The following is an 11,220-nucleotide window of genomic DNA, read 5'->3' as shown; positions in this document are numbered from 1 at the left end:
CCCTATTAATCCCCCTGCATTGCTTGAGTAATCATCCAACACTCTCTCACTTACTCTCACCCACTCCAAGCCACATGTTGATTGTCATTCCCACACAGGGCAAGCTGCCCCACATGCTGTGCATCTTTAATCAGTGAAATGTCAAACAAAATTATAGAAAAAAAATCTAGAAACAAAAGCAAAAATTGTTTTGCAAACCCATCAGAATGATATTTAGCTCAGGATTAGCAAAATAAAAGTTCCTGTCATAAGAAATGGTTCCCAAACACACAAGTGGGTGTGTTTAACATTCAAAAGACTGTGATCACTTTCCAGGGTTGACAGCAATGGTTTGAGGTCGACGATTTGTAGAAACTTTGCACCAGATAAGATAATGTAACAGTTTATAAACTGTTCTGAAGTGTTAATGTTCAGAGACAGATCCGTTATTGAGCAGGATATCCCAGAGGGATCCTCCCAAATGACTCATTGTTTGGGAATCATCGTGGGATTTTTCTGAGCCTTAGCCCATAAATGTCTTCCACATTTAAGGACACACATAAACCTCCCATGTCCTCACATGCTACATGTAAACATGCTTTAAACAGCGTTTAGGGTGACCCAGCATTGGGGAGAGTAATGAATGGTGGAGGACCACCCCCCGTTTCCAAAGCGCCGGTTCAGACAGGAAGGCGGCTCCCCCCAAACCTGAAATGATCCCATTGAGTGTGTTATAGGACAGTGCACAGCTGCTGCTGTTTCCCAGTGATGTCACCCTCTGAACACAGGGAACATGTGGATTTAATGGAAACCTTTGGATATGTTACAATAGAGGTCACCACTAGCCATTAGGGTGTGCTGTGATCAAACCTCGAGGGAAAAAGGTGTGTTCAGGGACGTGCCTGAAGTCACGTACATGTGACTATCCCTGACTGTGCATACTGCCGCTTCTCATTTGTATTGCTGCTGCTCAACCATCACACTGCTGTCCATCCATGCTACTGTTCGACTCATATCTGTAAGTCTTCACCTGCTTGTTAAGCTAATGCAATGGTCACATTGTCAGTATGCATGCTAAGCTGCGCTGCATTTGTTTACCTATTTTATCGCATTGCTTAGCTTTGGCCTTCAGCCCATGCTGCTGCTTCACGCTGCCCTTAGCTTCTGCTCACTCAGCTTTGTATGTCGCCGCAGGGCTCCTTCATCCTTGTCAATAAAGCCATTAGACATTGAGGAGTGTATTTCTTCACAATATATCCTGCATTCAGCAATGTTATAAAAATATCCACACAGTGTGTGTTTGTCTCCTCTCAAAAATACAACAAATTGAAATGATCTCTTTCCACAAACATTTATTCTGGGTGCATCCCTAGCCAGCTTAGGGCTGATAAATAGCTGCCTCAGCAGAAAGTTCAGGATTTGTGTTTTCTGACAGGAAAGGGGAAGTTTTCCTAACGTAAACGTGAGTGACAAAGCACACCCCAAATCCAGAGATTTGTCCTGTAATCTCATCCAAGAAGGTTCCGCTCATAGCCCGAAGCGCTCCAGCAGCATGGTCTCCAAATGCAGCTGTATGCATATTGGATCTAGCAGCGCTGTTGAAACACTATTCATGCCCATTTCCTTTCACTTTCTTCACAGTCTGGTTCCCATCCATCCTTGCTCATTTACTTCCTTTCTTCTTTCCAAATCAGTGGTGGTGGCAGCCGCTGTAAACATGTGAGGTTTAGTCCTAAACATAATCATCCTCTTAGGATATCTTTGTGATCTGTGTATTGCAGAAAAAATGGGTCACAAAGAGGGCGGCGCAGCGTTGCATTTCACTGCAGGTTGTACTTGTATAACTGAGCTGGTAACAATTGTACCTTTTGAATGTTGAATCTTTAAAAACGAGCTGTAATAGAAAGCACACATGTCAGCACATCATCGGTCTAATATTATATTTATGAAACAATAACACAAACTTTGAGTGGTTTTGCCATCAGTTCTTCAAGAAATGAAATAAAATTAATAGTCTAAATAAATATAAATAAACAAACAAGACAAGTGGGAAAGAGTCAAAAGGATTGTTGCTTAGCAGCAGTGGAAGGAGTGAGAGGTGACATTAGCAGCTTTTACAGGAAGCTAGTCATAAGTAAGTCTATAAAACTAATGTGAAGTCAGTGACTCACAAGCAGCCTGTAAGACGGTCAGGTCTTATTTTAAATCATGAAACAGGAACATAAAATTTTTTGTAAGCTCTGACATCAGCTTCCAAAATGATGTATTTCAGCGTGACGACACTTTCTGCGTGTGATTTGTGTTTATGGAGTGGGACGCACCACCAAGGTAAGATGAGGGGAATTTCTTACATGAGGGTTGATTTTAAAGCAATACATGTACTTCTTACTTTAATGAGGAAGTTTAACTAGTAAATCCTTAGTCAGCTTAGTCTGACTACAGAGAGTGACTCAGAGCTGCACACTAAAAAGGCTCTAAAACATGTTTATTTTATTTATTTTGCTACCCACATATTTAGTTTGTTGCTTTTTCTACAGATGCAAAATGGTTTACCAGGAGTATATGTTTACTACACCATCAATTACAAAACCCCTTAAACCACGAGTTACATTGCTGTTTAATTTGGTTGATTAGATTAAATTAGGAACGTTAGAGTCATATTGAAGAGTCAGCAGTCTCAGTCTGAACAGTTAGAGTGAAAAACTAAAATTTTTCCAGCATCTTTTGTAAATAATATCACAGAGGGGTTTAGAAAATCCCGATAAAGCTCTATGAATAAGGAGCAGGACTCCGTCTGAAGGCTTAGGCCTCAGGTAGAGCTTTAGTTGAAACAGACCTGATTGTGATGTCAGATTCCCTGGTGGTGTTGGGATCTAACTTGTTCAACCTAACTCTGGATGTTCTTTCCTTCTGTTTCCCCTACTCCACCTCCACCCCCACCCCCGATACCAACCCTAACCCATCTACCTGATATAAAATAAAATAAAAAAACAGCTCAACACATGGTAGACATTACAGAGTTTGCTGAAACTCGACTAATTCTATATGCATGTTGATCTGAAAAAGGAACATTTGTATTTACAGTTTTTCCTAATCTGATTAAATAATTGAAAACCTAAGAATGCATACTTAAAGGGTGTGGAACTTTTCTACCTACATAAATAGCAAGCCTGAAAGAGTTCTGCTGTGTGGTGGGGTTGCTAATGCTATCAGTTAGCTTCTACTAGTCGAGACGTTCGCTGCTGTTTCCTGGACGCTAAACCAACAACAGCCTTCCCCATCTCGAGTCAAGATGGGTGAGTCCATGAATGTTAAGTGACAGTGTGATGTAGATCTGTCAGGGTTTTCAAATCCTAGAGTTTCACTGTCTATTTCTATTAGAAGCTAGTGCAGGAGATAGGTGTAGGAGACTACTTTCATGTTCGGCCATGAAAAACACAGGGTGACAGATTACAATCAAAAATAATCATAAAAAAAGATTTTTGGGTGTTTCGCACCTAAAACGGGAAATATACATGTAGAAACATTTGTGTAAAGATTTATTTTTTCCTGTGTCCTGTCTGGCTGTGAAGCAAACAGAATTGATGTCTGAATGCTGTGACCTTACTTGTGTAAAGAATTTAAACTCATTCAGCTTATCTTGCAGGAGGTCCTTAATCATCTTTGTTAACTGGTGTATGTAGCTTCTAGTCAACATTTTTGATCAATCAAAACATGATTTATTATTTATTACTGACATACATTTTTCAGAAACTGAGTGAAAGTCAGATTAAATTTACGGATATCTTAGAAAAAGTCAAAACATAGACTCACATTCATTAATTCATTCACTGCCAATGACGACTAAAGTCATCATTTGCATTTTTTACTGTGTGGGCGTTGGAACGAGCCCTCACTGTGAGAACAAACATCCCAGCTCTAAAGGCGATCTTCATCCGCGTACGTCACACGTCACGTGATCAGGAAGCAGAAAATCTGTGTGTTAGGAGATCGTTTTGGGCCGCTGCTGTGAAAAAATAAAGAGACACAAACAGGAAAAGCTTCTGCCGATCACAATTCGACAATGGATTATGAAATAACAGTTAACGCTTGAAACGCCTGAACGTCTCACCCAAATGTGCACGAAAAAGGCTTTTGACCAGAGGTGGGTGGCATGTAAGAAGTAGGGACAAAAAAAAATCTCACTGTTAAAAAAGTACCTTGAGAAACTTCTACTCAAGCACTGTGAGTAATGACCTCATGTTTATAGTATTCAAGAAAGAGCGGTGAAGGGAATAACGGCGTTTAGAACATCAACATTACTAACGGGAGTTAGTTTTTACTTTGACCGTGACATTTGAGCCAGTTATCGAGAAATAGTGGACTAGTATGTCTTTCTCCATCAACACAACTTCCTCCAGTTTATACCTCAATGCCCAAGCGCTCTGAAAATGTAAATTTTCTATTGTCGAATGAAATTTGTTTGTATGACCTTACCCACAAGTCCTTGCACGGTGACATCAACTGTAGAATGCCCTTGTGTGTCATTTCATAATTAGAGGACACAAGAAGACCATTTTAACCCTCTGGAGGCAGGCGTTGCAGAATTGCAAGTTAAAACCTACCTACCTGATTACTCCACACACATGTATTTCATGAGCATTTTTTTTAACTCTGAAGTACCCCTGAAGGACTAAGTTGTTCGTCCTTTTATCAAAACTTATTTTGAGCCTTAGAGGGTTAAAGCTGTTTAGACATTTTGCTAAAGTCCTCCTCCTTGAACCGTCACCTTATCGTGGTGGAGGAGTTTGAGTGCCCTAATGATCCTAGGAGCTATGTTGTCTGGGGCACTTAGTGCCCCTAGTAGGGTCTCCCATGACAAATTGGTCTTAGGTGAAGGGTGAGACAAAGAACGGTTCGAAGGATCTTTCATGGCGGTTAAAACAAAGAGTCGGAGTACCCGGCCCGGAGGGTTACCGGGGTCCCACCCTGGAGCCAGGCCTGGGGTTGGGACCCGTGAGCGAGCGCCTGGTGGCCGGGCTTTCGCCCATGGGGCCCGGCCGGGCCCAGCCCGAACCGGATACATGGGCTCGTCCAACTGTGGACACACCACCCGCAGGAGGAACATGAAGGGTCTGGTGCAATGCGAATCGGGTGGCAGACCAAGGCGGGAGCCTTGGCGGTCCAATCCCCGGACAAGAAAACTAGTTTTTGGGACATGGAACGTCACCTCGCTGGCGGGGAAGGAGCCGGAGCTTGTGGCAGAGGTTGAGCGGTACCGGCTAGATATAGTCGGACTCACCTCGACACATTGCATTGGCTCTGGAACCCGAGACCTGGAGAGGGGTTGGACACTCTCCTTTGCTGGAGTTGCTCCGGGTGAGAGGCGGAGGGCTGGGGTTGGCTTTTTGTTAGCACCGAGACTCTCTGCCTGTGTGTTGGGGTTTACCCCGGGGGACAAGAGGGTAGCTTCCTTGCGCCTTCGGGTCGGGGAACGGGTCCTGACTGTTGTTTGTGCTTATGGGCCAAATATCAGTTCAGAGTACCCACCCTTTTTGGAGTCCCTGGGAAGAGTGCTAGATAGTGCTCCATCAGGGGACTCCATTGTCCTGCTGGGGGACTTCAATGCTCACGTGGGCAATGACAGCTTGGCCTGGAGGGGTGTGATTGGGAGGAACGGCCCACCTAATCAGAACTCGAGCGGTGTTTTGTTATTGGACTTCTGTGCAAGCCGCAGTTTGGCCATAACGAACACCATGTTCGAACATAAGGATACCCACCGGTACACTTGGTACCAGGGCAGCCTAGGTCACAGGTCGATGATAGATTTTGTAGTCGTATCATCTGACCTGCGGCCGCATGTTTTGGACACCCGAGTGAAGAGAGGGGCGGAGCTGTCAACTGATCACCACCTGGTGGTGAGTTGGATCAGATGGCAAGGGAACATGCCGCGTAGACCTGGCAGACCCAAACGCATAGTGAGGGTCTGCTGGGAACGCCTGGCAGAAGAACCTGTCAAGACGGTCTTCCACCTCCGGCAGAGCTTCTACCACGTCCCGAGAGCAGTGGGGGACATTGAGTCCGAGTTGGTTCGGCGTCTGCAGTGATGCGGACGCTGAGCCGATCTGTCGTGGGGAAGAGGGAGCTGAGCCAGAAAGCCAGGCTCTCGATTTACCGGTCGATCTACGTCCCAATCCTCACCTATGGTCATGAGCTTTGGGTAATGACCGAAAGAACGAGATCGCGGATACAAGCGGCCGAAATGAGTTTCCTCCGTAGGGTGGCCGGGCTCAGCCTTAGAGATAGGGTGAGGAGCTCGGACATTCGGGAGGGACTCGGAGTAGAACCGCTGCTCCTCCGGATCGAAAGGAGCCAGTTGAGGTGGTTTGGGCATCTGGCCAGGATGCCTCCTGGACGCCTCCCCGGGGAGGTGTTTCGGGCATGTCCTGCAGGCAGAAGGCCCCCGGGTCGACCCAGGACACGTTGGAGAGGTTACATCTCCAATCTGGTCCGGGAACGCCTTGGGGTCCTGCCGGAGGAGCTGGTGGACAAGGCCGGGGAGAGGACGGCCTGGAGCTCCCTAGTTGGGATGCTGCCCCCGCGACCCGGACCCGGATAAGCGGAGGAAGACGACGACGACGAAGATTTAATCATAAGAAACAACAGTAATACAAATAAAGAAAAACATTTATCAGACATTGAAAAACGAGAGCAGCATTTCCCTCAAAATTTGGACACCAGCTGGGCATTATTCTGCACTCTAAGAAGAAAATGACCTCTGACCTCAGAGTAGCGTATTAGTGAGGACATCATTCTAATGGTTTGCACCAGGAAAACCTGCCACACACATAAATAATCCATTAGTTTTACCAGAAAAATGTGCATCTAGTCCAGAAACTTGAAGGAATATTTGCAATTTCAGCAAATTTTCACAGCCTGAAAAAGCACCAATACACGTATCTTTTTCCTTTGTTTGTACTGGAAAATGAAACAGGAGGTTGGAAGTAAATGAAACTTTTTTCTGTTTTAGAAACATACTGGAGCTAAACAAGACTACAGCAAACTGGAGGAATCTGATGGAATTCATTAGCATTTCCCCAATGGGAGATTATATTAGTCAGTCTCAGGAAGAAAGTAAACTCCTTCATGTTGATCATTTCTTTCTCCATTGAAATTTTCACTTTACGGAAGATCGTTCCAGCAGATCGAGAGAGGTGCACACCGTTTTCCCTGTCGGGGAATAAAACTGGTTACTGAACATGAGTGTGTTTCCAGTCAGCTCCTCTGCATCTCCCAGCTGCATGAATAACGTTGTCACGGAAAATCCACCTCAGTTTATTGACTTTACTTAAAGTGGTGACAAAAGACTCTGAGAGGGGTTAAAGAAAGAAAAGACTCCAGATTTCCTTTGATGATTTCTCTAACTTCAAACAGGACAAGCCACATCTATTTGCACGGATGTGTTGGTGACATAATATATTTTACTTTCCAATTTAACATCTCAGTGGACCCTTGCAGGGTCATACAAGGATAAGTTTTCTATAACACTGTAGGGGGAAGTGGCTGTCTCTCTTCCAGAAACACATCTCCAAATAAATGCCTCCCAAACTCAAGCTGTGCCAAACAAAGAGTCTGGAGAGTCCCCACATGGGTGTTTTAAGTGATTGCACGTCTCCTGCAGAGTAGGAAACAGCTCTTATTTTCACAGCAGGTGACAGAAGAGTCTGCGTCATAACATCCAATCTGCAGAACCAAACCGAGTCAGCAGAGACAAAGTCATGTTTTCTGGATGGTAGCAAATTAATAATAAGTTTTACCATTTTGATATTTTTCCCCTCTAAGGTCTCAGTGGAGTTACATAACCCAAGTCCAACAGACTGGACCGGCACTCTGAAGTTGCAAATGCGGTATTCTGGCCACAGAGGGCGGGGAGGGTCTCAGTGACATTTCATTAATACTGTAAAGAGTCATTTTAGCACATACTGGCTCAAAATTATTTTAAAATATGAAAAAGTTGCAAAGTGTCCCTTTAACGGTTGATATTCCAGATTTGGAGCAGAAGAGTACAAACGCAGAGATTAGTTACGTCTTGGATTATGCTTCCCCATCTGTTTTCATTTGTCTGAAAAGTCTGTTGACTGTTATTCATAATAGGCAGACCTGTTTAGAGCCTTTTAAGCCTTTTTTGGACTTCAAGATTGGTTGGCCCAAAAGAAGTAAGGAAAAAGCTCTGCTGCAGTTCTGCAAATGATTCTCAACACTGAGATCCATTGTTACCAAAGACTGAGGAGTAAAACATTTGGCACCACTTATTTTTGAGGGGTCCCACATGTTTCTGTAATCATCGAGTCACTAAAAGCAACGTGTGAGTTTGGTACTCTGATATTGCTCCTTGGGGATCTACTTTTGATAAGCTTTTACAAAGTAGCTGGATTAGGAGTTACACACAAGTTAATTCTCATGTCGTAAATTGTCTCTAGTGGTTTAAGATCTTCCTGCAAATTGAATCTTGCAATCCGCCCACTGTTCAAGCTAACCCTCTGCCTTTACTAGCTCATAACAAGGCACATGAACATAATTCTTTTTTTTTTTTTTTTTTTTTAAATCCACAGTTCTACCAATTAATTTCTCATTTGTCAATTTGCTTAATACACAATTGGAGTCAGGGAATATCACATACCTGGGAATTAATATCTCTCCCAAGTTAGCAGATCTAACCAAACTGAATTACATCCCACTTTTAAGGAAAGTGGAAGATGATCTTGCAAGATGGAAATCCTTACCAATATCACTCATGGGGAGAGTTGCTACAATTAAAATGATGGTCTTACCCAGAATAAATTACTTATTCTCGATGATCCCAAACAAACCTCCAGCTGACTGGTTTAAATCTCTGGACTCCTCAATTACTAAATTCCTTTGGCAGGATAAACCTCCACGAATTAGCTTAAAAACGCTTCAGAAGACCAAAGACAGAGGAGGACTAGATTTACCCAACTTTTATTATTATTTCTTAGCCAACAGGCTGCAATATATACCAAGATGGTTGCAAGATAACCCATTAGACGAGTCCTGGTTAGACATAGAACAGACACTTTGCAATACGATAGAGCTTTCAGACTTACCATTTATTAGCCCAAGCATAAGAAAACATGAAAGCTTCAAAAGTATTAGTATCAGCACCTCTCTGACGGCATGGTGGGAGTATCTTAAAATGACAGAGTCTTCACTAGTACCATGCAGACGCACACCTATCTGGAATAATCCTGACATTTTGCAAAACAACAAAATGATGAACCTTCCGGACTGGAAAAATAAAGGAATCCTATACCTGGAACACATATATGAAGGATTGGACTTCATCCCATTTAATCAAATAGTCTCCCAATTTGGAATGGATAAGAATAGCTTTTTAGAATTTCACCAAATTAAATCTGTAGTCAAACAAAAATTTAAGCTCAATAAAATAGAATTACAAACACCACCAAGGCTATTAGACTTTTATAATCTCAAACCCCCCAAACTAATGTCTAAAGTATATAAGAACTGTCCAAAATAGACGATAAAATTGCAATCCCTATTGAAAAATGGGAGGTGGATCTATCAGTTAGCTTTGACCAGAACTTCTGGTCCCAAACTTGTTTAAAAACTTTTAAAATGATCAGACACCCCAATTTACAATTAATTCAGTACAAAATTCTACACAGAGTACACTATACAGGTCATCGGATGTTCAAGATGGGGTTTGTGTCGTCTGACACCTGTACACACTGCACAAACAACATTTCTGACAATTACATTCATGCACTGTGGTCCTGCCCACCTGTCCAGGAATTTTGGGGTAGAGTATGTGAGGATCTGTCAAAATGTCTGAAATGTCATATCCCAACTTCCCCCTCTCTTTGTTTACTGGGACAGCTGCACGATGTCCCAATTGCAACATCTTTGGTTCACGTGGTTCTGACTGCCATATGCATCGCCAAGAAAACTATCCTCTTGAATTGGAAAAATAGAGAAAGTCTCTGCATTAACCAGTATAGAAATCTTTTGTTAGATCATATTGCACTTGATATAGCCCCTGCTTCCACTTCAGATGAATCTCTCTGGGCTCCTTTGATCGGTTCCATCACATAGCGAGGGTGGGGGGCCATTGATGTTGTCCTGCGGGATGGTGTGGGTGGGGGGGTGTGGGGTCTGAGTTTGGAGTATCCGGATGTTCCCTGGAGGTGGGTTCACTGGGGGTGTCTGGGGCTGGGGGGCTGTTGCCCCCCTCTGGAGGTGCTTGGGTTGCCTCGGGGGGTGGACTGCTGGCGGTTGTGAGTGGGGCCCCTTGGGGATCTTGGCGGCGGCCATGGGTCACTGCCTGGCGGCTGCAATACCCCTGGGCGGGTCTGGGTGGGGGCCTGGGGGCTCGGGGTTTGGGGGTGGCCGGCCCCGTGTGGGGATCTGGGCGGGGCCTTGGGGGTCGGGTCCTGACATGTATGCTGCCGGGAAGAAGACAGGAACACTCAGCAGTGCCTGGCCCGGGTTCGGGGGCCTCAGGTAGACCTTGGCTCCTCTGCCGTTCCATCACAGGGGAGGGGGAGGTCCAGGATGGGGAGGACCAAACCTTACCTGGATGTCCCATGTCTTATATATTCTGGAAGTTGTGCAAATGCAGGGGTGGGCATAGCTATTCTGCTGGGATGGGGCTGGGTTGGTGCCCTCGGACTCCGTGAGGCTCTGTAATGCTGCTGCTTTGGGCCCTGGCAGGATGGGCTGGGGTCTCCATGCCCTGGGTGGCAGTTTGACAACGGAGGTGCCTATTGGGGCCAGTAGGGGAGCTGGCTCCCTGGAGGGCTAAGCCCAACCAGCCATTCCTCCCCATCCCCGCATATTTCTCTCCTCCTGCTCCCTCACATCATCACACAAACATACACATAGGACCTTGGGGGGTGGGCAAGTCAGGGAGTGCGGGTATGGACCCCATTTCCGCATTCCTGTGGCAACCTGCCCCCCAATTTTATTTGCACCTTATACACTTCCACTGACGACATTCCACACAAACACACACTTAGGGCCTTGGGAGTGAGCACATTCAACGGCATTTGGCAGGGGGATATTTCAGCCTCCTCCCGAGTGCCGGTGCCCACTTCCAATTTTAAACCGCACTTAGACACTGATGGCTGAGGGTGTAAGTGGGGTGGTGCGGTGGCATCAGCTGACATATGCCGGATGATGCCCGCACTGCCCACTCACCAAAGCCATGGAATACACCTCATG

The sequence above is a fragment of the Nothobranchius furzeri genome, chromosome 17 (genome assembly GCF_043380555.1).
Source record: "Nothobranchius furzeri strain GRZ-AD chromosome 17, NfurGRZ-RIMD1, whole genome shotgun sequence".
Taxonomy (NCBI): domain Eukaryota; kingdom Metazoa; phylum Chordata; class Actinopteri; order Cyprinodontiformes; family Nothobranchiidae; genus Nothobranchius; species Nothobranchius furzeri.
This window is presented reverse-complemented; position numbering follows the sequence as displayed.